Raw genomic sequence first — 26,472 nt, 5'->3', positions numbered from 1 at the left:
CAGATGGGGGGCGGGGGGCGGGAAGCTGGGAGCATCCCCCCACACCCCCTAAATTTGGGGAGGATCCCTTGAATTTCTCTTTCTACAGGCTTTCTTTTAGGCATATAACCATCTTCCATTACTTTTCTATCCATCAAACAATATTTTGATGACTTCCTTTTTTACTATATTCCATTCTGTTTACATTACTTTCTTTACTTTTGGCTATCTTTCTTCTTACTTATATTTCTCTCTATTATGAACTTGAATTTTTGTTGATGTTTGTTCTGCTTCTTTCTTTTTTCTTCCTCTACAATTCTCCTTATCTCCTCTCTTTGTATATATGTATGTATGTATGCATGTATGTGTGTATGTGTTTGTTTTTACCTCTCTGAAGATATGATGTTGTTCTAACAGGAATAAAATATTTCCACTCTTTGCTTAATTTCACTTAAAATAAAACCATTTACAGGTGCATTATTTTCACAAGATGATTGGTGAATCTATTAACAATATGATGTGATGTTTTAGAAAGAGTTACCTGGCGAGGAATGCTATTACAATAATCTATTCTATTGTTTCTTTTAGTATGTTTTTTGTATCCCTTCATCATCATTTCTGTCAGAAAACTAATTTAAAACAATAAATTTTAGAGATTAATATGTACTTACCCTTTATCTAGAGAATTTACAAGCTTTCCAGAAAATTTGGATAATACATTAAAATGTTTAATGTTGGAAAATGAACTATAACCAGCATTTACTGTCCTTGTCAGTCTGCTTCAAAACTATAGAAGGATGTGTCAAAATGTGACTATGTGAATAATGTTATTCCTTTGCCAATTAGTCAGGTTTGACAGGTCTTCTGAAGGACTATCTAATCTTTTTTATTATCATTTATCTGATCTTTTATTAGGGTAATGTGATACTTTCATTATGAAACTAATTTCCAAAAACTCGTAAAACTGTTCCTTGGTTTTCTACCCTCCTATCAATAGTTTTGTTTTTCTTGACTAGAATCAGAGAAACAAGTTACAGTAATATCCATTCCTTTGTTTACCTGTGAGTGTATCAGTCACACTCTACATGCTACCCTAATTTGTGAACAGCTATGTGTCTTCTGTAGTTCTGAAATTTTAGCTCCCCGGAGGTCAGCTGAACTTTTAGCCTTGACCTCAAAGAAACCAGAATTATACTCATCTACTTTGGATTCTTTCATTCATATACCACTTTCTGATTTATGCTTCTTACATATCTACAGTATTTCCTTATTATACCTTCTAAGATAAAACTCTAAAGCATCAGATCTAGGAGAAAATTTGAAAGTTCATGGAAAATAATCCAGTTTGGCTGAGAAATAATACAGAGTTACACCTTTTGGGGACACTTCTAAATTACTTTTAAAATTCCTTGTATAAATTTAGTTTACATTACAATCAAGTGCCTGAGATTTCATAATTTATTGCTCATTTGCTGAGGTGCAACAATCAACCTTGTGCATGTTCTTAATTTATTGTAAACACAAAGCAAGACATATTTTAAAGGGTGATGAAGATAATTAGTTCTAGTGTGCTAAAGCAGCAGGTTTTACTTCACATTGGCAATAATCAAAGTGTGTTCACATCACTCAGCTACCATCACTCAGTTAGAGAGTATTAATTTATTTTACAACAGAAAATTCCTTTAGAACTTATGCAGTTTTCTTGCATAGAAAAGGCTTAAGTCTACCAAGAAGGAATCATTCTCTTGTAAAAGTAGGGTATGTTCATCAGAAAACATAAAAATCTTGATTTTTCCTTGGAAAAAAAATCCAAAATGGAAAAATGTAGCCAAAGCTCTACCTGAACACTGATTCAGCTTGTACGATGCACTGTACACTCATTTTCTTGTGTACTCATACTCTACAACATCCACCTTATTTTGTTTATGAATTGATTCATATTCACAGACCTTTGAGGTGAAAGATAAATGCTGTATTATTAGGTCCATTTCTTGCAAAGACAAAAAATACTTACTTTTGATCATGTGAACAGAACTGATTAGAATAGCTCTGATATGTATCCTGAGTGCTTTCTGGATTTATTCCTTAGTCATTTTATGATAGAGGGCTTGGTGATCTTCTGAATGAATATATTTACATTAAATAAGACATATACAATTTGCATATGCATAAGCTTGTTTAGGAAAATGTGAAAATATTCTGATTTATCCCAGACAGTGCTATTGTGAATGCCTCAATAGTGTATGAATTATTACCACAGATGGGGCTCAACAGGACAGTATTTAATGCACAAATTCAACTCCCTCAATAATACTTATCCAACATCAAGGGCAATTTCCTTGCCATGGTACATCAGTTCTGACCTTTTTTCTTCTTCTTTCACAAAGTATATGAGAAGATCCTCAGAGTGTATGGCTCCTTCAGGATAGAACATAAATTTCTCTTTAAGCTATGGATTTGGTGGATTCCAGTGTGTATTCAAACTCCAAAGTCTTGCATTTCTGCATTCACACTTTTACAGCATTCTGAACTCTATGAACAGAAACTTGCTTTATAAGATCAAATGAAATACAATTAAGCAAAGGATAGTACTTCTCTCCATTTGAAATATGGAAACATCAGAAAATTTTGTAGAAATATTGCCATGATGTATTTTATAAGAGTCTGAATCTAACACATCTGTTTACATTTAAAGAAACCCAAATCCTTTCTGCTTTCTGTGGGGCAGAACATTTTCTTTGGTTCACCTATCCAGTTTCACCAGTACAGCTCAAAGTTGTCTTTCCCCAACTTTTATAGTCTTGTTTATGGGTCCCTCCAGCCTACAGCCCTTGGTATTTTTCCACCACCTTCATTTTATAGCTACATCACCTGAACTCAAGCTATGACAGATTTCATTTGAAGTCTAGGAAACTGGCTGGGATTCTTGAAATTCATCTGTGTTATAGAGATATCTTACCTTTCACTCTACTACACAATAACAAGTTTTACCCATCAGGAAGGATTACTCATGAATCACACTCTCTTTTTTATTTATTTCCCTTTCTCCTATCTTCTACAATTTTTTTTTTTTTACATTTCTAACTGTCCACCATAGTAGCGAATTTTGATAGTACACACTTTGCCCAGATAAGAAATGTGTTTTTTAAACATAAATTAGAATAATCTTGCTGATCATACACAAGTGGAGGAGGGATGACAAAGTGAGAAGCCGGGGGAAGAGAGGTTTGCTTCCTTGAATAAACAGAGTGATTTAGCTTTTTTACTCTATTGAATAATGACATATAAAGAAGGGATTTTTCACTATCATAATTGTGAAATTTTACAAATGTGAATGCTTTAATTCTTTTTTGTAGGTAAACTGAACTTTTGGTCCTGATGGTTTTCTGTTTGATGTTAGCTGTTTTCATTTGAAACTTACTAGGGCACTGTGGAAATGCAGCGACGACTCCTCGATGTATTTACTGACCCTAATGCCTTAAGGCACAACTGGCTTCAGTTGTCAGGTGTCAGAAGATGTTCTTCTGCATTATCTCACATAGTTACTTTCTGGCTTCAGGTCTCGCAGTGTTTCACATTAACATTTGTGTTTTCTATTATCATTTAGGTTTGTTTGTTTATTTGTTTGATTGTTTTCCAAATTCCTTGTACAGCTTAAATGCAGCTTAAAAAGCAGGCAGAAGCCCCAGATAAGGACTCTCACAACTCTTTCTCACAACTTACCCGTTTTCACAGCAGACTGATCCAAGGTTTTACAGCAGAACAAAATCAGATCTGACCTTGAACACAGACAGCCAAAAACATGGAGGAAAAAGAAGGTGTTAAAGAGTTTGTTGGTCAGCTCAGGGCCCTGACAAAGTTTCCTGATCGTACAATCCATTTAGTGATGTAGATCATTGTTTGGGGAAGATTGGCAGGTAGGCTTAGTGTCAGGAAGAGCATCAGCAGACAAGGCTGGGAAATTTGTTTCAAGTTCTGAACTTTGGGAAAATCACAAACAAAAAAAAATAGCTTAATGAAAATAACAAATAAATTTTGGAGAATCAGATAGACAAAATGTGTTTTTTATATACCAGTCTTTTTAGAAGGGCAATTTCTAAAAAATGTGATTGCCATAAGCAAGCAAAATATTTGTGTTTCATTACTGATTTGCCTCCATCTCGATCATAGTATCATAGCTGAGTCCCTCACAAGATCATCGTGTTCATCCTGACAGCACCCCAGTGAAAAATGTTGTTCTGTATATTATAAATGAAAGACAGACACACAGGAAGACTGACTGACTTGCTCAATGATGCAAAAGAAGTCAGTGGCAGAGCCAGCAGCTGCCTAAATCACCCAAGTCTCAGGCTGATACTCTCAGAACTGAAAGATTCCCCGGTTTAGAAGGCACTGCTGATTTCCACAACACACTTTGGCTCAAAATGCTATCTAATATTATTATAAGAGTATTACAAATGAAATAGTATAGGGAAACAAGGATTTTCTTTATTTTTTTCACCAGTTTACTTTTTCTTTGAAATCCTACATTCCCTGTATAGGATAAATTAATTGGGCAAAGATTCATCTGATCAAAATGTAGAGCTGCATGTAAATGAGTCAGCTAGATGCCTAGAAAAAATAACCAGTGTCATTTATTACAAGCTACTATAGATGTCCAAAACAGATCAGGTGATCATGCCCTTAAGATGCCCATTCCTTTCTACTGACTATAAAAAAAGTCTAGCTTGGGCATAGATTTCTAAAGTTATGCCATGCTGAGTATCTCCATTTATTTCTGTTTCTCTCAGAAACACAGGACAGAAAACACATTTGTAATACCATAAAAACTGCAATTACTTTTAATAGAGCCATATTTTTAAAACAGTCCACAAAAATTAGAAACCAGATTGTCCAAGGTACATGGCAAGCTAAGTGCTCAGTTTTTATGAAAATCCAGATTCTTTTTACATGCCAAAGCAAAAGCTAATTTCTTTTGAAAATCTGGTCTATAGTCTACATGAATATTGATAGTCTTATTTTAACCTTGATGTGCAAACTTAAGCAGTGACAATTACTGGGTAAACGTATGTACCTCTGTTCTTACTGTTTGCATAGATTTTAGGACCAAGAGGGACAATTTATGACCTACGCATTTTTACGTCATGCATAATGCTAAGAAATTCATCCAATAACTTTTATATCAGTCCCATAACTTTTGTTTGAGCTATAGCATATCTTTTAGTTATGCAGTGGTACCAATGATTCCAATACAAAAGCAGGGAAGATAATACTAGATTCATAGTGATTTAGGAGCCTGAGATACGGCCACACAGTAGACAATCAAAAGACTGTTTCATGCCAAAGGAAGAAGATTCAATCAACTTAAGTGAATCAACAGAAATGTCTTGGAATACAGAAAGGAAAGGAACCTTTGGTACTGGTCTGGAGGTTACTAACATTATGAAGAGAGAGAAGACACATTTCTCTGTTACAGGAGTGTTACATTTGTGAACACAATTTGGCTGCTCTGCAAATGAGTAAAGCAATGTAGTTTTTTTCTCTCTTTCTATGCTTTTTGTCTTTGCTATAGGGACCTAATCCTGACCTGTAAAGTCAATGGCATTTTGCCACTGAGTTTGTGGGCACCTAGAGCAAATCTTAATATAAAAATCTATATAAACACATATTACAGTCCTGGAAAAGTGCAGTCATTCATCGGAAAACATTAAAGCTTGTTCCGAGCTCCAGGTTGGAGAAATTGTCAGAGGGTTACAAAGGTTATTATAACACAAATGCCACCTTCTGTAACATTTTTAGATTAGCAGTGAAACTGCTAGTTAAGTCAGCTGCAAAAGGAGAGCAGAGCGCCATTAATGAGTACAGAGGTCATGCTACCATCCTGCAGGGGCACATGTCAATGATTTAACAATCATAGCAGGAATAGTAGTAGAGACAAGGTGGATAATTTCTGTATTAGAGAAACTGATGGAGTGTGGCACAGAAGTAGTCTGGCTCTGGGAAATCTCGAAACTCTTGTGAAGAGCAACGGTCCTGGAAATTTTACACCGAACTTTAATGTGACATACTGCCACTCTCAACTCATGAAGAATTTTCAGTAAGTGGCACACACATCTGATATTCAGATGACAGAAATAGTTTTACAGGAAAATAATAGGAACCTTTTCCTTCTTTTTTCTTTTTTTTTCCCCAGAAGGAAACAGTAAGTTTAATAATACATCCCTGTTGCATTCTACTTTCACTGTCATAGTCTATACAGAAAATACCTATGATAGCTTGAAAAAAAGATATCACTGGGAACATATAAAAGTATAGAGGCATCTTCACATTTTTAAAAGTCCTATTCTGCACGATATATTGACAGAACTGAGCATGATATCCCCCTCCATACTCAGTTCCACTTTAAAGGCTACTGGTCAAATTGGTTCATTTTCCATAGTGTAAACCTATAAATTTCTCACTGTCACAAAATAATTCACATACAAGCAGCAAAATATCTTCTTATGTACCTGCAAATCAAATCCTATGTATAATCTGAGATAGAAAGAAACAAATGAAAATATTACATTGAAATTAAAGCTGAGTATGTCCTTGGAAGCTGATATATCCTTGAAATAATCAGAAATAACAGAAATGTTTGAACTAACACTCAACCAAAGAACTCTAAAACACTGGCAATTCAGAAGTAAGAGTTCAGAAGTAAGAGTACATGTAAGAGAAACCTAAAAAGTTTAGGAGATGGAAATCTTCAATGAGAGACCCCAAAGCAATGCAAGTTCCTCATTACAGTCTCACTCCACAAGACCTATGTGATGAATACTGGTGAAAAATAATGTTTTACATCTCAGATGTAACTGTTTTTTTAAAACATACATATTAAAACCCAAAACAAATACTTTACAACAGTTCTGTTCTCTGGGTGAATTTCAGCTCATTTAAGAGATGTGTAGTTAGGGGTGGTTGGGAAGTAGCATCTGTTTTTTTCTGAGAGAAAAATCTAGGTGTTGACACTTGTTTTAATTCCCTCTCAAGGACAAAAAGTGCTTTAACCACCTCTCGTCTTAAAAAAAAAAAAAAAAGAAAGAAAAAGAAAAAAAAAAGACACCACCACCAATCACATGCCTTTAATATCCTTGTGGCAAAGATTAACCTTGGCTACTCAACTCCTTCTCCTCAATGAGGAAACAGTCACCCTTGTCTTTCTTTACAGCCAGTGGAGACAGATAGCTACTAGGTGTTTAAGGCATTCCAAAATCACTGTTAGGTAGTGTCTAATTATTCCTAGTGTATGTCCCTTAATTTATATCCAAGGTGGATGAATACATTTTGATATAAGACATTGCCCAGATATGGAAGACGCAGGTTTTCATCCTCATAGTTTACTTAAAGTAGAAAATTTAAGGTATGTTTTCTGTCCCTCAGGCTACAGAAGTAGGCTTTCTGACTTGGTGAATAATTGCCTGCCTGAAGTGACAAAGATCCGAGTAAAAGACACTGCTCTGGTTAAGTCATAGTGCACAGCTAATATAAATCTGGTTCAAGCCAGCTCACATCCAGCAAAGGACTAAATATTAAAACAAATCTCCATGCCTGATACTGATCTTAGATCCACCTTTTCAAAAGGTTGTCCTGGTAACGTGTTCGTGTATAAAGCACTTGTCAGCTGTGCCAATGCTCTATCACAAAGACATAGCCGTAGTTCAAAGTTTTCTGCTATCCAAGAGAAACAAAAATCAAAGGTAGCACAGTCAAATCCAAGGATGTTGAAATAACTAAGAATTAGTGTAATCTCTAAAAAATACAATATTGCTTGCAGCTGAGAAAAAAGAAATAAGTATATCCATGCATAGGTTGAGAGAACAGCTGTTACTACCAGCAAATTAGGATTTTAAGGACCAAAACAATGTAAGCATTGATTTAAAGCAAGACTAAAGCAGTGCAATGAGATTCCCAAAGTAGACTTATGTTGATTAGGAATTCACTTTGCTTTACTTTTCTGCTATTAGGGAAATGATGTATCAGATCCCAGAATATAGTTTGTGCGCCAACTATATATGAAAAAGGTAAGTTCTGCAGGGACGTTTCCCAGAAAACAGTAAATAGAGCTGAGTATTGTTGAACTGTGGAGATGATAAGAACAAGTTTTGTTTATTGGTTTATTTATCTGACTATAGCAAGGGAGAAATCAGTATGCTTCGGGATAAATTGCATACTAGTTACTGAGTATGACTTGAACAGCTTATGCAGAAATAATTACCACAACTAGTCTTATCTAAACTAGTGTTTAAAATTGAAAGGGGATATTATGGACCGAAGAACCAATATTCTGAATATTTATTATATGTCAAAGTAGCACATGAAGAGAAACCTTATGAACTTGGACAGTTGTTGAAGTTTTATTCTTATTTATTTGAAGAAAATATATTCACATCTACATGTGTGTGTGCCTTTATGTAGGTAAATGAACAATGGAATGAATACAGTTGAGAGGACTACATTTACATTGAAAACCAAAACAAATGAAAATATGAGTAAAAATAAATATTGAGTATTGACAAATGATTAAAAATTTTCTCCATTCTCTATTTTCTCACTATTTGAAGAAATGTATGCAGCGAAAGGAATATGTGATTTTGACAATGTTATTTAAACTTAAAAAGAAAAAAAAGGAGAGGAAAACTGCATAAATAGCTTATAAGAGGAGAATGGCTGTTACTGTGAAGGATGAGGATGAAAGGAGACATTTCATGCGTATTTTTATGAGCCTTCATGATATAAAGAACTTGTAGTCATACAAGTAGGAAAAGCTCAAAGTGGAAGATACTTCACGCAGGTTATCATTGACACAAGAAGGCACAGGTGAAGAAGAGCAGCTCTTTATCTTGCCAAACCTCTATGGCTGAAATGGCATTTTAGATATCTTCTAATTTGAAACTTCTTCAGTCAGAAGACAAATCACAGATGTAATGTAGTATAAACGTAGTGTAATATAATATAAACAACAACAACAAAAACAATATTTTTAACACTTTTCAAGGATGATGAAGGTTCAGTTTTTTGTTGCCTTGGAGTTTTTGTGGGTTGCTTCAATTCTCAAAAGGGATAGCAGAAAGACAGAAGAATTTATTTCCCAACAACACATACCCAGAATGCAATATTGCAAAAGAACCAAGGAGAAGAATCTTGAAAAAAAACTCGCAAAGCGTTAGAAGATGTACAATAGTGGGAAAAAGCTGTTCATTGGAAAAAAAGAAAAAAAATAACCTGGAAATAACAAATGTTGCAACTACTAATAAAATAAATTAGAACTACTGCTTTATTTAGGGCTTCAGTAATGATTACTAGGCCCTCCTTGTGTTCTTAAGCTCGATAGCTGATCCAATTTCATTCGTCTACAAGTTACTTTAGTCCTTTGTTTGTCAACACTGTCTCTCAGAAACAAGAGTTTCCCAGAAGTGCTTCATCCCCATTCTCCTAAGACACTTAATGTGAAAGGTATAATATACCTGAAACCATTGCAGTTGGTTGGGGGGGGGGGGGGGAACTTAAGGGAAAGGTTTCCTGTGAAACTGGAAGGCTATTTCAAGTGGCAGTATAAATATTTCTGACATTACATTTGGGATTTCAACTCATTTTTCAGATTTTGAGTTATCACATTTCAACTGATATTGACGAACTGAACTTACTGTGGGCTCTCTTAATATGTAGGTTAACATACAATATTCCAAAAATTGTGATGTAGAAAGTCTATGTCCATGGCACATATAAGTTTAGGAAATAATTCATCAAAACGTCATGCTTATTCATGAGCTTAGTGCAGTTTTCATTCCAGACTTTGAAAAATAACTGCTTGTAATTGTACAAATAAACTGTAACCAGAAGTATTTAGTACTTTAAAAATTGTAATAACAATTATTTATGTACAAAAATAATTTTGGCATATTCAAACAAGAAGCATTATTCATACGTTTTAGGAAGGATGCACTGCTGTAAATATTGAAAAGTTATTGGAAAACCTCATTTAGTCATGTTTCAAGATTACCACAAAATCTCACTTTATTATGCTCCTTTTAAATAAAATGAAGTGACTGGGTGGAAGGACTCAAGTCACAATCAACTTGACAAGATCTTGAGAACAAAATGAGCTGCTCCAAGTGGGAGATTACATTTAAATTTATGAAGAATTCTAATTCTTTTAGAATTTTAAGAATTTTAAGAATTCTTTTAGTGACAAACAGCTCATAAAGATATTTTAAATCTAAAATAAAAATTATAGCAAAGGTAAAAAAAGATAATGTGTTCATTATAACATTATATTTTGTTAAAGATTAAACAACATATAGTATATATTATCAGGTAAAGGCTTTACTATAAACACTTCATACATAGATTTAGATATCTCTTCAATTAATAAAGTTAGAACTGAAAAAAATAAAGATAACACTTTGTAAATATTGCTGAAGTAAATCTGCCTTTATAAGAATCACTGAATTATTTTATTTTGCCAAGTTTTTTTTCTGATGTCCTCACTGCTGTATTAGTTTCATTGTTTCCAAACACTGTGGGCACAAAAAACTGTAGAGAAAATTTCAGTACTTTTATTGTCTTGAGTGACTCTTACTGTATCAGAGCAGTCTGTACTATATCTGTTTTTAAAATAATGGAATTAAGCTTCCATTGTAGTTCTCAATTCATGTATAGTACATGTCTAACAGAACAAATTCTGTTTCACAGGTTCAGTGCTTTCTGATAGAAAAATTACAAGTGGAGTTGTTGTTTTACTCACGGCATTTCACACTGTGACAATGTGAGAGACACCAAATGCTTCTCGTCAGTCACCTCGCTATGCTAAATCTGCACTGCTGAATAAGGAATGTGCTGCCTCGTCATAAAACTCAGGATAGTATCTTCATTCTTCCGGTTTGTCTGACTGACAATAATGGAAATGAAACAATTTTGTGCAGTTAATATATTGAGGCCACTTTTTAAATGACCTGTTAATATAAAGACTATAATATAAATTGTGGCACTATATTAGACTTTCTATTTAAAGTGAAGCTTGAAGGTTGACCTATGACAACATATGACTGAAATGCCATATGCAAAAAAGTATCTTTATCCTAGTTTCTAACTTTGAAATGCTATTATGATCCCTATTGGTTTTTACAGAACGTATAAAGGGAGACGCCAAGGAAGACATTCACTTGACATTCCTAGCTTGAATATATAAAGACATGTAAGGAAAGAGATTCTTTTATGGGGTAGAAATATTGAGCGATACACTATACTGAGGAATGCTTGCCTACAAGTAGGTGTCTATGAAGCAAAAAAACCCTGAATTTTTCTTAGATAGTGCTAGGGAGACATGGCGACACCTTTCATTTTGTAAATTTTAAATATAATTCTCTCCTACATGCACTAAATTAATACTTTTATGTGAATGATTGTTGGACTAAATCTTATTGTTGGACTAAATCTTATTTCCAAGAGTTCACTGTATTTGTTGAAACATTTATTCAAAAGTGAAGACAAAAAAGATTGTAGAAATTGTTTCCTTGTAAGCAATTAATTGAGGAAAACATCAACATTAAAAATTTTAAGGTTTCATACTGAAGAATGCAAACTAAGGGAAATTTTTTGTGAAAGTTCATTTCTCACTATAATTTTGCCACGCTGTGTCTTTATTAAAAGCTCTGATACCATTTTTCAAATATAGCAATGTAATTCAACACTCATTTCAACATCTCTTAAGGAAGAATTTCTAGATTAAACTGTAAATAGACCAAGGTTTACAAAAGCCACTGGCTATGTCTACGTTAACAAAACAGCGGTGCATAGAAGTGGATCTGAGGAATGCAAAAGCTGGTGCTGAGCAGTTGATATCATAAATGCATTTCATCAGGCTCTAGTCTTGTACTATAGATTCAAATCCTGTTCCTGGCTGGAACCCCTTAGGTGCATTCTTGGAGCACATCTTCAGTTTAAATCAATCTGAAAGGAATCCAGTCCATGTGCTCCAAAACAACACTATGATGCATATCAAATGAGGCTGATGGAAGATCTGCTTCCAAAACACGTCTGATCCTAACTAAAGCTTCAGTGAAAAGAAACCATGATATGCCTCACCACAATTCTTATTGAATGGGCAAAGAATTAGATAAGTTTTTATAAAAAATCCTTCAAGCTGTAGTCTGCATCGTCATCTATCTAGAACATGCATTTTAAAAATATTAGGAAAAATATTTTGACTTATTTTAATGATAATTGATCAGAAACGAGTCAAGAAGCTATCACAATGCACTTGCTGAAGCAAAACGAGATTTTGAATGCAATCTTCAACATCACACTTTCCCCACATATCTGCTTATTTGCTCAGAGTGCCTTAGTGCAAAACGTCTTTTTTTTTTTTTTTTAACACAGGCAAGGCAATCTATTTTCCCTAACAATGGCATCAAAACCAACAAAGTGATTTCTCCACAAAAAAAGTAAGATAAACCCAGCATAGAAAATTGAAGCTTGGATGCTTCAAGTTTGGAAAGTTATAAGCAACTGAAAATAGGGTCATGTAAAAAAAAAGTCAGACTACTGCAATTGTTGTTGCTTATAAGCGCAGATTTTATTTGTCATTTTCATTTAAAGAAAAGAAAGCAGTAGCTCACATATACATTTATTGTGTATGAGCGTATGTACGTATGTGTGCAGCTGTTACTGTCAAGAATGGATCCAGACACGATGGAGAAAGGGAGAAGGCTGCACCCATCATAAACTCTTCCTCGGCAGGTGGCTGGGAATGTGTGGCACCATGCAGCCCCAGGGAGGGTAGATATGCAGCCCTCTTTGTTGCTCACTCCCAGTAAATCCATGCTTGGTTTTGAAACATCACTAACATGCATATAAGTCCTTCAAAAGTGAAAATTATCATAAACCATACTAAAATATAAACAAACATATCCAAAGCAAAACAAAAAATACCAACCTGTGATGTGTTTTCAGAGCCAAAAACATTTTTCACAGGTTTGCTGCTATTAAAATAATACTTATGCCTGAAACTCATTCTTATCATCGTTTCAAATATGTTTTCTACTTGAAACAAAATGATTTACCTTTTCTTCTGCTGTAATGTTTTGGTTTTATCACTTTTTTTTTTTTTTTTTGCATGAATTTAATACTTAGGAAAGTGAAGGATTAACACCACTATTAAGAGCCAGATACTAGGTGTGCATTTACTCAGCCAAGCATTCACATAGCTCTGCCAACATATCTCAGTTCTCATACGGAAATTTTGCAGTTCTAGTCTTGGCCTATCAAGCAGAACCTGCCAGTTGCGTCATGGTATGCCAAACTGTAAAGCTTAAATAGGCATCCAATTTTTCTTTTTAATTATAATTGTGTATTTGATTTTTAAACCAATGAAGATTGACTTTTAAACAAGTATGTGGGATTAATTTGTCTCTAGTTAAAACTGTATCCTGCCGCATGCTATCATTTGGTGATTATTTTATATTAAAAATGAATATAGATAAAAATATCAGCAGATCTTTTATTTTTTAATTTCTAAAATAAAGCAATCGCTGACACAAAAACAACACTCTTGCCACTTGAAGACATTTATTAAATTAATGTAAAAACAAATCAAGCTATAAAAATACAAAATAAAACTTCTGAACTTGTTTAAGATTTGAAACTACAAAGGTTGCCAAAACAGTTTTGTTTTGAAATAAGTATACATTTTTTCTTTAAAATGCCTATTTTGTTTTAATATTACAGAGGTAAGTTCAAAACTACAGCCAGTAAGGGTAGTTTTATAACATTTCCAACCAAATGAAAAGCTCACAGCACAAATCTTTCTACAAGACCTGTTCTCATGTAATTTTACAGCACAATTTTCCTGAGTCAAGAAGTTCAGGTGTGTCAGATGAACATCCATAATTCTGAGCTTTTATCTGGAACCAGCTATGCCCTGCTTGCCATTGACAGACGGCCATTGACAAATGCTGTTACTTTAGTGCACTTACCATCAATTGAACATGGTTAAGGTACGCTGGGCCTGACAGTGTCAGTCTGTCGAGTTACCAATATTACACTCGGCAGCATTGTTTTGAGTGAGTTTTAGAGAAATTAGACTCATTTAGCCCCAGGGGTGCCCTTACGTACCACGTAGGTTGTACAGCTAAGGCAGAGTCTGAAACTCAGGACCAGTCCAAACCCCTGAGTGTTGTGGAGGGCTGTCACACACAGCTGCCCACAGAAACTGCAAATTGTGCACAGTAATTCTGCATCAGTCCCACTATATAACACACAGATGTGGTTTGGAGGGGCTTGCCGCCCTGTCCAAACTCCCTGAACCAGGTCTTTGAAATAGGTGTTGCTGTTAAGCATTCCAGAGTCAAAAATGAAAATCTGAATGGAGTGCCTGGTAGATAGACAAAGTCCCTTCTCCCCCCTGGTAAAACAAACATTTCCTGGGCTAAAGGGTACTGTATTATGAAATTTAATTGAGACATTGCTAAAATAGACTCATATGCCCTTTTTTTCTGAAGGACTCTTTCGGAAATTACAAAATGAAGATGGGTGGTTCTTCTACTGGTTAACATGTTGTCTACTGGATTTCTCCTCCATCTGAATGCCAGCACTGATGTAAAGTGCTTGGTGTGAAAGCCGATATATATATTTTTGAAAACCATGTAAGGCTGAACTCTTTACCATTTTTGCCTCTTGCCTTTTCACCTCTGTGTGAGTTCTGGCATTAACCCTGAACCCAAATATTTGGCATGCCTCATGTTACAAATATTAATTATTCTCTATGGGGCAAGGCTTATTTTATTTCCTCTGGATAGCTTGGTTTTCTGCGTTTTATTATTATTATCTTTAATTTCATTAGGCTAGCAAGTTTAATTTTTTTTGGTCTCTTAGAGACATTTTATTAATTTAAAGTTGTAAACTCATTGTTGACCTCATTTAATCTTCCATTTTATACAATAGTGGTTCTATAAAATATTTGGTTTGTCTGTGCAGTTTTTATGATGATATTGTTAACTGTCTGTTCTCTGTCCAGTTACCTGATGTCAAGAAGAAAATATTTTAATATTTAATGTAATGTGAAGTTATACAGATGGAAAAAAAAAAGAAAGAAAAAGATCTATTTTAAAATAAAATTAATACTTGGAAGTTGTTTTTCCAGGCACTGCACATATCCAGCATATTTAATATTTAGAACTATACAGATGTTGAAAAGCAAGTTTTAATGTTTAAATTTGAGATATTAGGCAATGGCTGCTTTTTTTTAATTTTTTTTTAACATGAATCCATCAGATGAAAGCTACCTAGTTTCTAAACCAGACACTACAAAATATAAATATTGCAGACAAAGGAGTCCCCAAGGTAAAACAAATGTTTTTGGTATTAAGGATTTACTTGACTCACTAATATGTAGTAAATAGACTGCTTTCCAAATTTTGAAAGAATTTTAAATGGATTAAAAAGAGGGTTTTTTTAATAATGAAAAGACTGAATAAAATACAGTTTATTTATATTTATATTTTTATAATTATATTTATTATACTAAAAGCTTTTATGTTATAGATTGAAAAATTCAAGCTAACAAACTAGAACTGACAAAATGCAAATGTCCAAAGTGTCCAGATTCTTGCTGTTGTTGTTGCACTTTTTGCCCAATAACATCTTCATTATCATCAAATATGAGGAAGCATTAGACTGCCCATTTAAGTCATTTGGGTTTTAGTTTCTAGGACGTGTGCATCTTTAGGGGACTAAAGTAATTAATATTTATGATTTATTGCCACTTAAATAGGTTAAATAATAATAATAATAATGCCTGTTTAAAGTTTAAAAGTACTATTAAGGACAACCCATCTGAATTGCCTTGAACTTTACTATATAAGATGAACTTCAGAAACACAAATATTCAGGTGTTTGGCTGAATAACTTATCAAAGGCATAAAATTATATTTCAGAGATATGTTCCCATTCATATTAAGCCATAGTCTCCTCCAAAACTCAGACGCTTTTTTCTAAAGATATCTCCCTTGAAAATCTCTTGAAATCTCTTGAAAAGCAAATAGTAAAATGGAGGTAAGGCCTCATTTGTATCAATTTTTTAAATTGTGCAAAAAATAATATAAATATCTATATAAAATAACAATTTTAATAGAATAAATTCTGATTTAGGAAAAATAAAGCCAGAATATTCTAAAGTTTACCTGCACACATGAAATGATTAGCAACACCAATTTTCTTTAATTTAAAAATTTTTAAACTTACTGCTTTTTTCATTGCCTAGCATGATCGTTTATAAAGCAGTAGAACACAGACAGGAATTCTTATATTTTGATTTCCCATATAATACAATTATCATTAACAGAATCTAGTAAAATAGCATGTTTACATTTAAATAATATAGTCTCCTAAGTTTATTTTTAATATGACAGCAAATTATTATGTGACAAACACTTAGCAACTACTCACAATCAAAAATTTGCTCTCATGATTTCAATTGATAAAACAATTATTGTTATAATGTCTCTGATCTTTGGTCTCCAATTTGGGCTTGTAAATGCCATTATAATAGAAAGAGTAGATAATTATTGTACAGAAAATATCTTAAGAATTAAAATTTCTATCAATTTACAGAAATATTTAAAGTTAATGAAAATGAATCCTTACAAACTTTTATTACAGGGATTTTATAATTATCCCTAAAATAAACATTTTAAATTCAGAATTCAGTATTATGTTAAAAGAAATGGAGCAGCACCATGATATGGAAACGCATAGTTAGCAGCCACATGACCGTAGTGCTTTGTCCTTCATCAGCCACTCAGCATCCGGGCAAAGGGCTCTATGCAGTTCTGATATCATTAAGCAAGCTTGCTTTCCTTGGATAATCTTCATTTCTGACACTCTCTTCAATCACTGTCCTTATCAACTCTTGGTATAGTATATGACAGACGCTTTCATCTTCTTCTCCCTGAGATCGTCAATGTTATAGCATATAGGGGATGTTTGACATGTCTGTCTAAAATTATTTAGATAGTGCCTGAGGGAAAAAACTGCTCGGTTCACATGGTTTAAATCAAAACAGGATTGAAGCAGTTTATCGATTTACTAACAACATGTAATTAAAAAGCAATCAGTGAGCTATACATTCAGGTTCAGAATCAGTAATGCAACAGACAGATAAATCACAATACTAGGTTTCTTTTAACATGAAATGTTAAAAAAAAAAACACCTGAAATTCCTAATCACTCCTCTATAACTAATCCCAAGAGGTTATAATCTCTCTCTCTCACACACACACACAGACACACACACAGAGGCAGCTCCCGTCGCTGCCACCTCATTGCCACTGCCCGCACAGGGCAGCTCCCCACGGCCCCACCAAGCCCCCCGGGCCCCGGCCTCCCCCGCCCCAGGGCAGGTTTTCACGCTTCTCCTGTCCTGCTTTTCCTGCTGAGCCCTGCCTCATTTCCACAGTCTCTGGGCAATTCCCTGGTAACACCCAGCTGGTGGTTGTCATCATCTTCCTCTCTAGTATTATCAGTTTTGGGGCAAGCACTATCTTCGAACAGGCAATTTGGGGTGCTCCGTTCACATGCACTGTTTAACTCATAACCCTATCTTTCCAGCTAGTGTTACCAGACCATTTCTCCAGAACGGGGGCCATATGGACATCCCCACACGTAGGATGTCGACAAATATTCATACTTCTGTACCACACATTACCCCCTCACAAAAACAACCAGAAATGTGCACATATATTCTTAGGTCATTCTGATTCTTGCATGTTCACTGTTCCTTCTGCACATTCTTGTTTCCTCCTGTTATGTATTCATATTTCTGAGTACCCTCTTTCAAGATGTTTCCTAACAATGCAAATTCACAGGGAGAAAATAAGGATATTCTGCCTCACAATGAGCCACTGTGCATATTACTAAATAGAAATCCTAATCCAATGCCAATTTGCCTTCAGGCTAAATACTCGAATATGTTTTGCTTGCTATGGACCTACGAACAGTATTTACAAATATCCTTAAGTAATCTTTTCTTGCTTCAGACTTTTTACCATATCAGCTTAATCTCAAGCTCACAATCTGACTTTGGAATAGGATCCAGTTTGTGTTCCCCTTTCTTAAACTGAGACATAAGAGCTTTAATAAATAAATAAATAAATAAATCCCTGAAAATTTGAATTCATTTTGTACATCCCTTTATCTTAAAAGTTCTTGGAGCATTATTAGATGCAAGAAGACACATAGCTTTCTTAGTGCTGAGATGAATATAGACACAATTTCCCTGTATCTTCTTGTGAGTAAATTATTTAACTTAATAGAGATGGATTTCTTCTGAAGGCCCCTAAAGTCCCTCAGCAGAAAGATCTTCATTCAGCTAAAGCTGTTCTCTGATTTCGGCATGTTTTTCAACAAACATTAGTGACAGTAAGCTATATTTTTTAGTAAATTTACTCTTTGGTGAATAAAGCCTTGTTCTCCGCTGAACATCCTTGTCATGTGTACATAGATCTCAGCTCCTGCTGACTTCAGTGGGAACTGGGAACAATCAGCCCCTTGTAAGTCTGAGCTTCTGTTAAAATTATGGCAACTGAAACTATTTCTGTTGCACAAAGATAACAGTACACATAAATTGGTCTCAGTCCCCACAGTGCAAACTTATGTTAACTGTTAATTTAACAGCTAGTGCTTTGCATATTTTCTTGCACTTTCAAGACTCAGGACATATGGCAATACTGTGATAGTTAAAAACATTGCAGTACCTTTATGGAAGGCTAGGTGTTTCTCTATTTTTTTTTTACCAGTTTCTCCCAGCATGAGCATATCTTGGTTCCATACTGAAAGGCACCAAGGGTTTTGTCAGTGATGACTTAATGGATATGTTGTCTGTAACTGGACTCAAACCTCTGCGCGTTCCATGCATACAGCATCTAAAGTAATAGCTTTGAGTGGTGATGTGTAGCTTAGTCAGGGGCTCTGTTTTAATACAATAAGTTATAGCATGTGGGTGAGCCTACCCGATTTGTTCATAAGTTACTATTTGTCTTAATATTATATAGTATGGAGGACTATTTAAGTTAGAGATTCCCTTATTTCTGCTATGAAGAGTGAACTGATTTTGTTTGCAGAAAACCACATTCCAGTTCTTTTAAATTTTGATCTACGTTTCTTGAGCAGCACAACCTTCTCTCAGTGCCTACTTTATCACTCTATTTGTCACAACGTGCAGCTCATAGCAGTCAGATGGTCCATTCATATCTCTCCTTTAATCCCAGAGTGACTCTGATTGTCATTCAGGGACAGAGGTGACGTTCATGCCATTTTACAAGGGTATGTCTCTCCTATCCATCATATTTTCTGGATATATTTATGGAGCTCTGTTTAGTGTCTAATAACATATCCTTATTCTGTCCTGTGTCTGCTCCCTGCTTTTCCCTTAACATGTACAGTTTCTCTATACTCTTCTTCTGCACTGATTTCCCTTTTCATGAACTAAATGATGGTACTGATATTCAATTATTATTGGCAGAATAAAAAGTAAGCCTAATATACAGTTATCCTATGATGTGCCGATGTTAATACCAAATAGATTTATCTCCAGAAAAATGTGAGACGTGTTCATGTACACTAGCTGAGGATAGATGTTTTCAGCAGACCAACTCTTTTAAAATATTAAATGATGTCCAGTTAAAATCAAAAAACCCTAATGTACAGGGCATAAACAAAGATGAAAACAGTTTAGCCAAAATATGGAAAGCAATCTTTATCATGATCATTGCTGTGACTTACACCACAAACAAGCCAGATTGAAGAAACAAATGTTCAGAAGGGTTAAATCTGTGGAGCCAGCTGTTTTACTAAACTATCCTCATTCCCATCTTAATAGTGTGCTGTGAAACCATGTTTCTTTTAGAGACCTCAGTCCCTCTGGTTAAATGAGTTGCACAGTATTTGATTACAGAGTATAATCAATGTGTTGCAAAACTGAGTGAATAATTCATAATATGTCATTTATCTGACAAATTTTGTCTCTGTTTCTGTTTGCCAGTTGTCAGCGACCAGATTATTATGTTCTCAAATGCATCCCTTCTTTGAATTTATTTGCTGAATAATTTCTGCAAATGATTCTTAGTCTGTGCCTCATCTGCAAGCAGTTTATTATGAATATTCAATACCAGAAGATGGAGTTGTTTTATTTATTGGGCATACGGATCATATGATAGTCATCTGTTTCCTGAATGGATGACCTAGAACAGAATTCATTTCTCTACCAATACACACCTAAAAATCTTCAGGAAAAAAGTAGCATGCCCTACTAGACAACAAGGTTCAGGCACAACGTAAAGGCAAGTGAATGATCCAGTCTTTCTCAGACCCCCTATGGTCACACAAGTGCTTCCAAGGAGGTTTGAATTTGGCATTGGTCTTCACCTACTCTTTGCTCACGACTATAAGTGGGACACAAGTAGAATTTAGTTCACGTAAACCTGTTTCCCTGCACGGATTCGATAAGCAGCCAGCACAGTGTGCTAAGAAGCCATAGCTCCTGGGGACCTCATCCTTCCAGTTCTCTTCTGAGAAAATAACCTGGATTAAAGTTTGATGATTTCAGTCTCCTCCCCTTTTGCAAAACAGCATTATGGACAGATAATTCCCAAGAAGTAGAGGCTGCGTTCTGGAGGGATCTGTTGGAGAAATGGATTAATCTACACCCCACAAGAGCAGCCACATCATTAGGCCTTACTGTTAGTGAAATGTTTCTGGTTTCATAGTTGTCTTATTTCTAATTGTGCATTGGCCCAATTTCTGCAGAAGGAGAGTTCCTCACTTGGCTTGACTTCCTTCCAGAATGCCTTAGGGACTCTGTTAACTTTCCAAGTTTTCTCTTAGGATTTGCTATCTGGATGGCAAAACAGTACCTGACAGGATAGGGACCTTACTGCATCACCGAATATGTCTGAGTGATTATAGCGAGCCATCCAGGAAGCATCCAGTTTGGCAGGATTGTGTCTAATGAAGCCGGGTTTCCACAAAGCTAAGCATTTCTAAGGTACAAGATGAAATGGATCATTGCATATGACTTAATTCAGGTGGGATTTAGGCAGAATGTATCCCATCACCTTGTCACTGGTAAATATGCCTACTATTGAGCTGATATACAAGATTCTTAGAGGAAGGTGTGCACAAGAGGATGAAGTCAAAGAAGATTTGATTAAAAATGTAAACGGTCATTTCTGGAAATAAATCTTTTTATTCATCCATTTTTATGGTTCTGTAAGGACTTTTATATTTGTAGTAGCTACTCGAAAATGCTCACTATGGGAACAGAAGCCATGTGCTGTATTTTGTATCATTATTTTCTACATATAGCCAAATGGTGTAAGTCCAGTCCTGCAGAATTTTGTGTTGGTAGAGCTCACCCCGTGATTAAATCTAAGACTTGAATAACATTTTCCATGTTAAAAAAAAAAATGCTTTTTAAGAATAACTATTACAGAACTAGACAATGTTGTACTGTAAAAAAAAAATGTTTTAAATGACTTTGGGTTACATCAAGAAATGTAACAGATCTGGTAGCTGAAGCTACCGTTTCCACAAATCATCAAAGCCTGGGGATACCCATAGACTAGGATCTGCTATTGATCTGAAATTTGTGACCAACTTCTTAAAATAGGTCAGATCAAAGGCCTACATTTTTACAGCTCTGAAAAATAAAAAGAAATAATTTATAATTCTATATGGAACAGGTTCAGCAGAGAATGAGGTACAGTTCTGTTGTTTCAACCCTAGTAAACCACAAATTTCTTTTGTAAAAGACAAATATGCTATTCTTTAAAGAGTCATTACTAAGGGCTGCTGTAGAAGTTTGCCCTTTCCCACAGAGCCTGTGCCCTCTGAATTTTCTATTACTGTACCTGCAACTCATCCATAACTGTCTGTTCTGTCAGATTGTTAATCAATCCAATCAATCAATCAGTGTACAAATCTTGTACCTCTCTGTGCATGAACACACTTAATCTTGCTTTGTGTAAGGACTATCAGTGAACTTCTGGATCCAAGCCAGGCATATGGCCAGGATGTGCCACTGTTTTATGAATTAATCAATTTGGGGGTCACATAATCTTTAACAGAATTTGTTTTTATTTATATGTGCCTATGAAAAGTGATGTATTTTGCATGAGCTAAAATTAATCTTTTAACAATCTTGCAGCTTTATAAGACTTCATTCACATTTTCCTCTGAATCTCACCTTTGAATTATTGTGTAGGAATATTCTTACTTTTATGTTTATTGCTTTGCTGCTTTGCACCTTAACCAGTTCTCTCTGCCTCTCAAGCCAGGGTTTCTGACAGCCAGCACAAGCTCCAGAACAGCTCCACCCTACCACTCTTTTGATAGTAGAGTAGTTTAAATAACAGAAGGGTTGTCAGCAGTAGATTTAAATTACATTGGATTAGAAGGAGAATTTACAGTCGTGGAGGACACACGACTTTCTGAAAATGCCTCCTTTCTCCTGAAATTAGTGAAATTCTGGAAGAGAAGAGACTCTGTGGCTTGGATTTCATCTCAGCTCAAAGCAAAGCGTCAGGCAGTTCAGGAGAAGCTCAGACAGAGCAGTCTGACAAGCCTCAGGCCTGAGGCCCAGCCACCTCTGTGCAAAGCTTACGGCCTGTTACTAGCAATAGTGATACCTACAGCTACGTGGTTACAACAGGAACACAAGGTGAGAACTGAGAAATTTCCACAAATCTTCCAAGTGTAACCATGCAGCCCTGCAAAACAGTATTGCCAGCGCTAGTAACAGGCCATAAGCTTTGCCCTGAGTTTACAGTGCAGGCCTGGTGTGACTGCAGAGGCCTTGAGAAGCGGAGATGCAGGATGCGGCACTGGGGCATGCAGGCATAGGATGGTAAGATATGGGGCACAAGAGGCTTGGCACAGGGACCCCACAGCTATAAACAACCCACCAATGTCCACTTAAAGAAACACAGGCCTGGAGCTGGAAAAAAATGGCCTTAGGGGCATCAAAGAGAACAAAGAAATAGCATCTATGATACCTAGAAGGCAACATGTGTAGTAAATCTGGATGCAATGTGGAGCTGCAAACCAATGAAAAAAGCACAAAAGTATGTCAGCAAACACATAAAAATGACTCCGAGTGAACCCCAGAGGGAAAAAGACAAAACCATCAGATGAACATCACATTCCTCCAGAGAAGGACTCCAGATGCCAACAACTTGCCCTAACACCCCTCTCCCCCTGCCCACCAGGTTGAAACACCAACCTCAGGAGCAAGAGGAGAAGGGAAGGGGTGAGAATAACACAAGGAAAAGGGATAGCAACTAAGGAGTGTGTATAACAATTTTAACTGCATTATTATTTTTTTTCTTTTTCTGCAACAATTATATGGGGACCAATAATGACTAGACTCTTAAGATTGCAATTATGCTAACAATAAATTCCTGGCTTTAGTTTTATATAAGCTGTGCTCCCTCTTTGTCTATAGACAAGATTTTGTGTATAACAGAAGACAGTGGTTGAAATGACAGACTTGGATAACAAAGAGTTATTTTATATACATACTAGGAGTAAAAATTTGGGAAAGTAAAGCTGAAACAGTTCAGTCTTTACAATATTTTCGTAGAGGCAAATAATCTTCATTAAACTCCAAGAGCAAAAATTAAAATGATTTTGCCACAGTAATGGGAATATAGATAAACTTGATCATGATCATTTTAATAGCTACCTTTTGCCCTGCTAGATTTCCAATATATTAAGTGTGGAAAAGCAAATTTTTTAGACAACCTTTCCATATTCTGCCGTAGAATCAGCAGGAGCATAGCTGACAAATTTGATCACCATTTCTATAGTACCTAACTTAGTGGGGCTTTATCCCATAGTATAGCATTTTCATATAGTGCAAATCATAATTCAGCACAAGACCAGTCCATGCTCAAATAACTATTGTAGTTTGAATACCACTTTGTGGAATTCCTCAATAAATTAGCACAGACAATTAAGCACAGGTGTTTTCAAAAGATCTTGTCCAAGATACCAGAGTTTATGAACAGAATGCTTTTCTCTCCCTATGAGAATTTCCATTAAAAAAAAAAAATCCCAAATACTTTTCAGCTAATGATAAGTAACTGATATAACCAGAACTGACAGGTCACAATTTGCTCCTTCATCCTAATTCAAAGCTGTAGGTTTCATAAATTTTTAAACATGTTTAAATATGCAAAAACTCAACTGGAAATTCCTGGTCAAAAGCACCTGTTATCTTCACTTTAACATGCAAAATATGAAAGAAATGAATCTTTAAAGTGCCTCTCTTGAACCATACTGGTAACTGATATTTTGAAAAAGCCTAGCCAAAAGTATGTTTTTAAAATGTAGTCATTTTATTTCTCAGAAAAGATTGCATGGTACTTCATAATTTAAAACCATTTATATAAATGTTTTAGCACACACAAAAAAATGACCTTCTTAAAATATATGCTAGCACTGTATTCACAAAACAAACAAACAAAAAAATCCATATTTTTTTGTTAGTAAAGAAGGAATACAGGTGAAAAAAAAATCATGATCAGTACGGTTTGGCAGATACTGCAAAAAGAAAATGTATTCTATAGACAGTCATTTAAGAACATTAACAAGAACTGACTGAATACTCTTTTGTATTTGCTATTTCTTACAATTTTATAAGTTAACCTTACAGGAAGAAGAGATTGCTGGAATACCAAATCCTTGGCAAACCTGAATAGCATCTAGAAAAATTAATTTAATTTGTATTCAAACTTCAAGGGATTTCAGACATGAACCCTATGTTCTAGGCTGCCTGCTTGGAGGACTGCTACAAAATGGAAGAAACTCCAGGGTCTGGAAGGAAATATGTACCTGGGAGTCTGGGAGACAGACCTCCTACTGCTTCCAAAGCTATGTAACACCTGAGTAACTTGTTACCAGTCTGACATCCTTCTGACTTCTGAACTGTCTTAGGAAAGGCTTTTGAGAAGTCTAGCAGGTGAGCAAGCAGGAATTCAGCAAGCTTCTGATGCCTGCCAGCCAAAAAGGGAATCTGTTATCTGCATGGTTTCTAATCAAAATGGAACATGATACTGAGAAATGTCTCAGCTTTTATTCCCTTTGTATTTTCCAAGAGAAAAATACTGCATTTAAAGAACTTCAACTAAAGAATAGGTGGCATTCCTTTAAGAGTTTTGTCCTACTCATTGAATCTCCCAAATTACAGGAAGAATTACTATCTTTTTTTTATCATTGGTATATTAAAATATCATTCCAGAAATATAAACGTGGAGAAGTATAATAATTAAATGCATTACCATGAATTTTCACGTTCTCTAACTACAATAGTATTAGATATATACACACATATATTTACACATACATATGCATATATATACATATATACATTATATATATATTTACATTTAAAAATTAAATATCATTCTTTTTTGATGCTTCTTCAGGTATATTTCCATGGATCTTCTGCTTGGCCATTGTTTGATTTGGTTTTGTTTCTTATGTACGGCATGGAGAACATACCTCTTCTGGGTTTCATCTACAGGCACTGCTACTTGGATTTATGTACTGACAATCTCTTTACAGCACTGAATGCTTCCCCCCCCCCCCCCCCCCCCAAGATATACTGTCTTTATGGAAACCCTTTCCAAGTATTATAATAACAAGCTAGAATTAATCTTATACCTTAATGAAGTTGCTAGGTCCAGTTAAAATCAACATTTAACCATATGCTCAATGTACTAAATAAGTACTATTTTAATTGCTGTAAAAACAAAAAAAAAAATCAAACTAAACCTACCCGGTATTAACATTTGCTTTTAATAGGCACTTTCAGATATTCATGGTAGAAATTTAAAGTGGGATTTGATTCTAAATGATCTTTAACAAAATAGTTTTAGTCTTTGTCTATCAGTCAGTATGAGCTAGGTGTAATGTTGGCAGCAGTTGCTCTATTTCAGCTGAATAAAAGTAGACCATTGTTCTGGCAGACTAAGTAAAATGGGTGTTAAACAAGCACCAAATTCAGTTGGCTGACTAATATACATCAAATAACTTCTGTGTGTATATATATAATATATACCTATATATGTGTTTATGAATGTGTGTGTGCAGAAGAATGATATGTGCCTTTGGACCATGAGAGAAAGATAACATTTTTCATCATAATAATGATACATGCTCTAGAAGCTATATTTCTCTATTACATTTTCCCATAGATAGTCTGAGTTTAAATGAGAGTTTGGAATGGTTGTAAACATGGGATAATACTCAGTATGAACTAAGAGCTTGTAATATTCAATACCATGCACTCAGCACTCTATATGAATTAAGAATTACCATCTGTGAGTTTAGAAACTCTCATAGAAAAGCAATGGGCTACAGTCTTCCACTTTCTGAATACCTAGTTCTCTTATAGAT

The sequence above is a fragment of the Dromaius novaehollandiae genome, chromosome 1, assembly GCF_036370855.1.
Source record: "Dromaius novaehollandiae isolate bDroNov1 chromosome 1, bDroNov1.hap1, whole genome shotgun sequence".
NCBI lineage: Eukaryota > Metazoa > Chordata > Aves > Casuariiformes > Dromaiidae > Dromaius > Dromaius novaehollandiae.
This window is presented reverse-complemented; position numbering follows the sequence as displayed.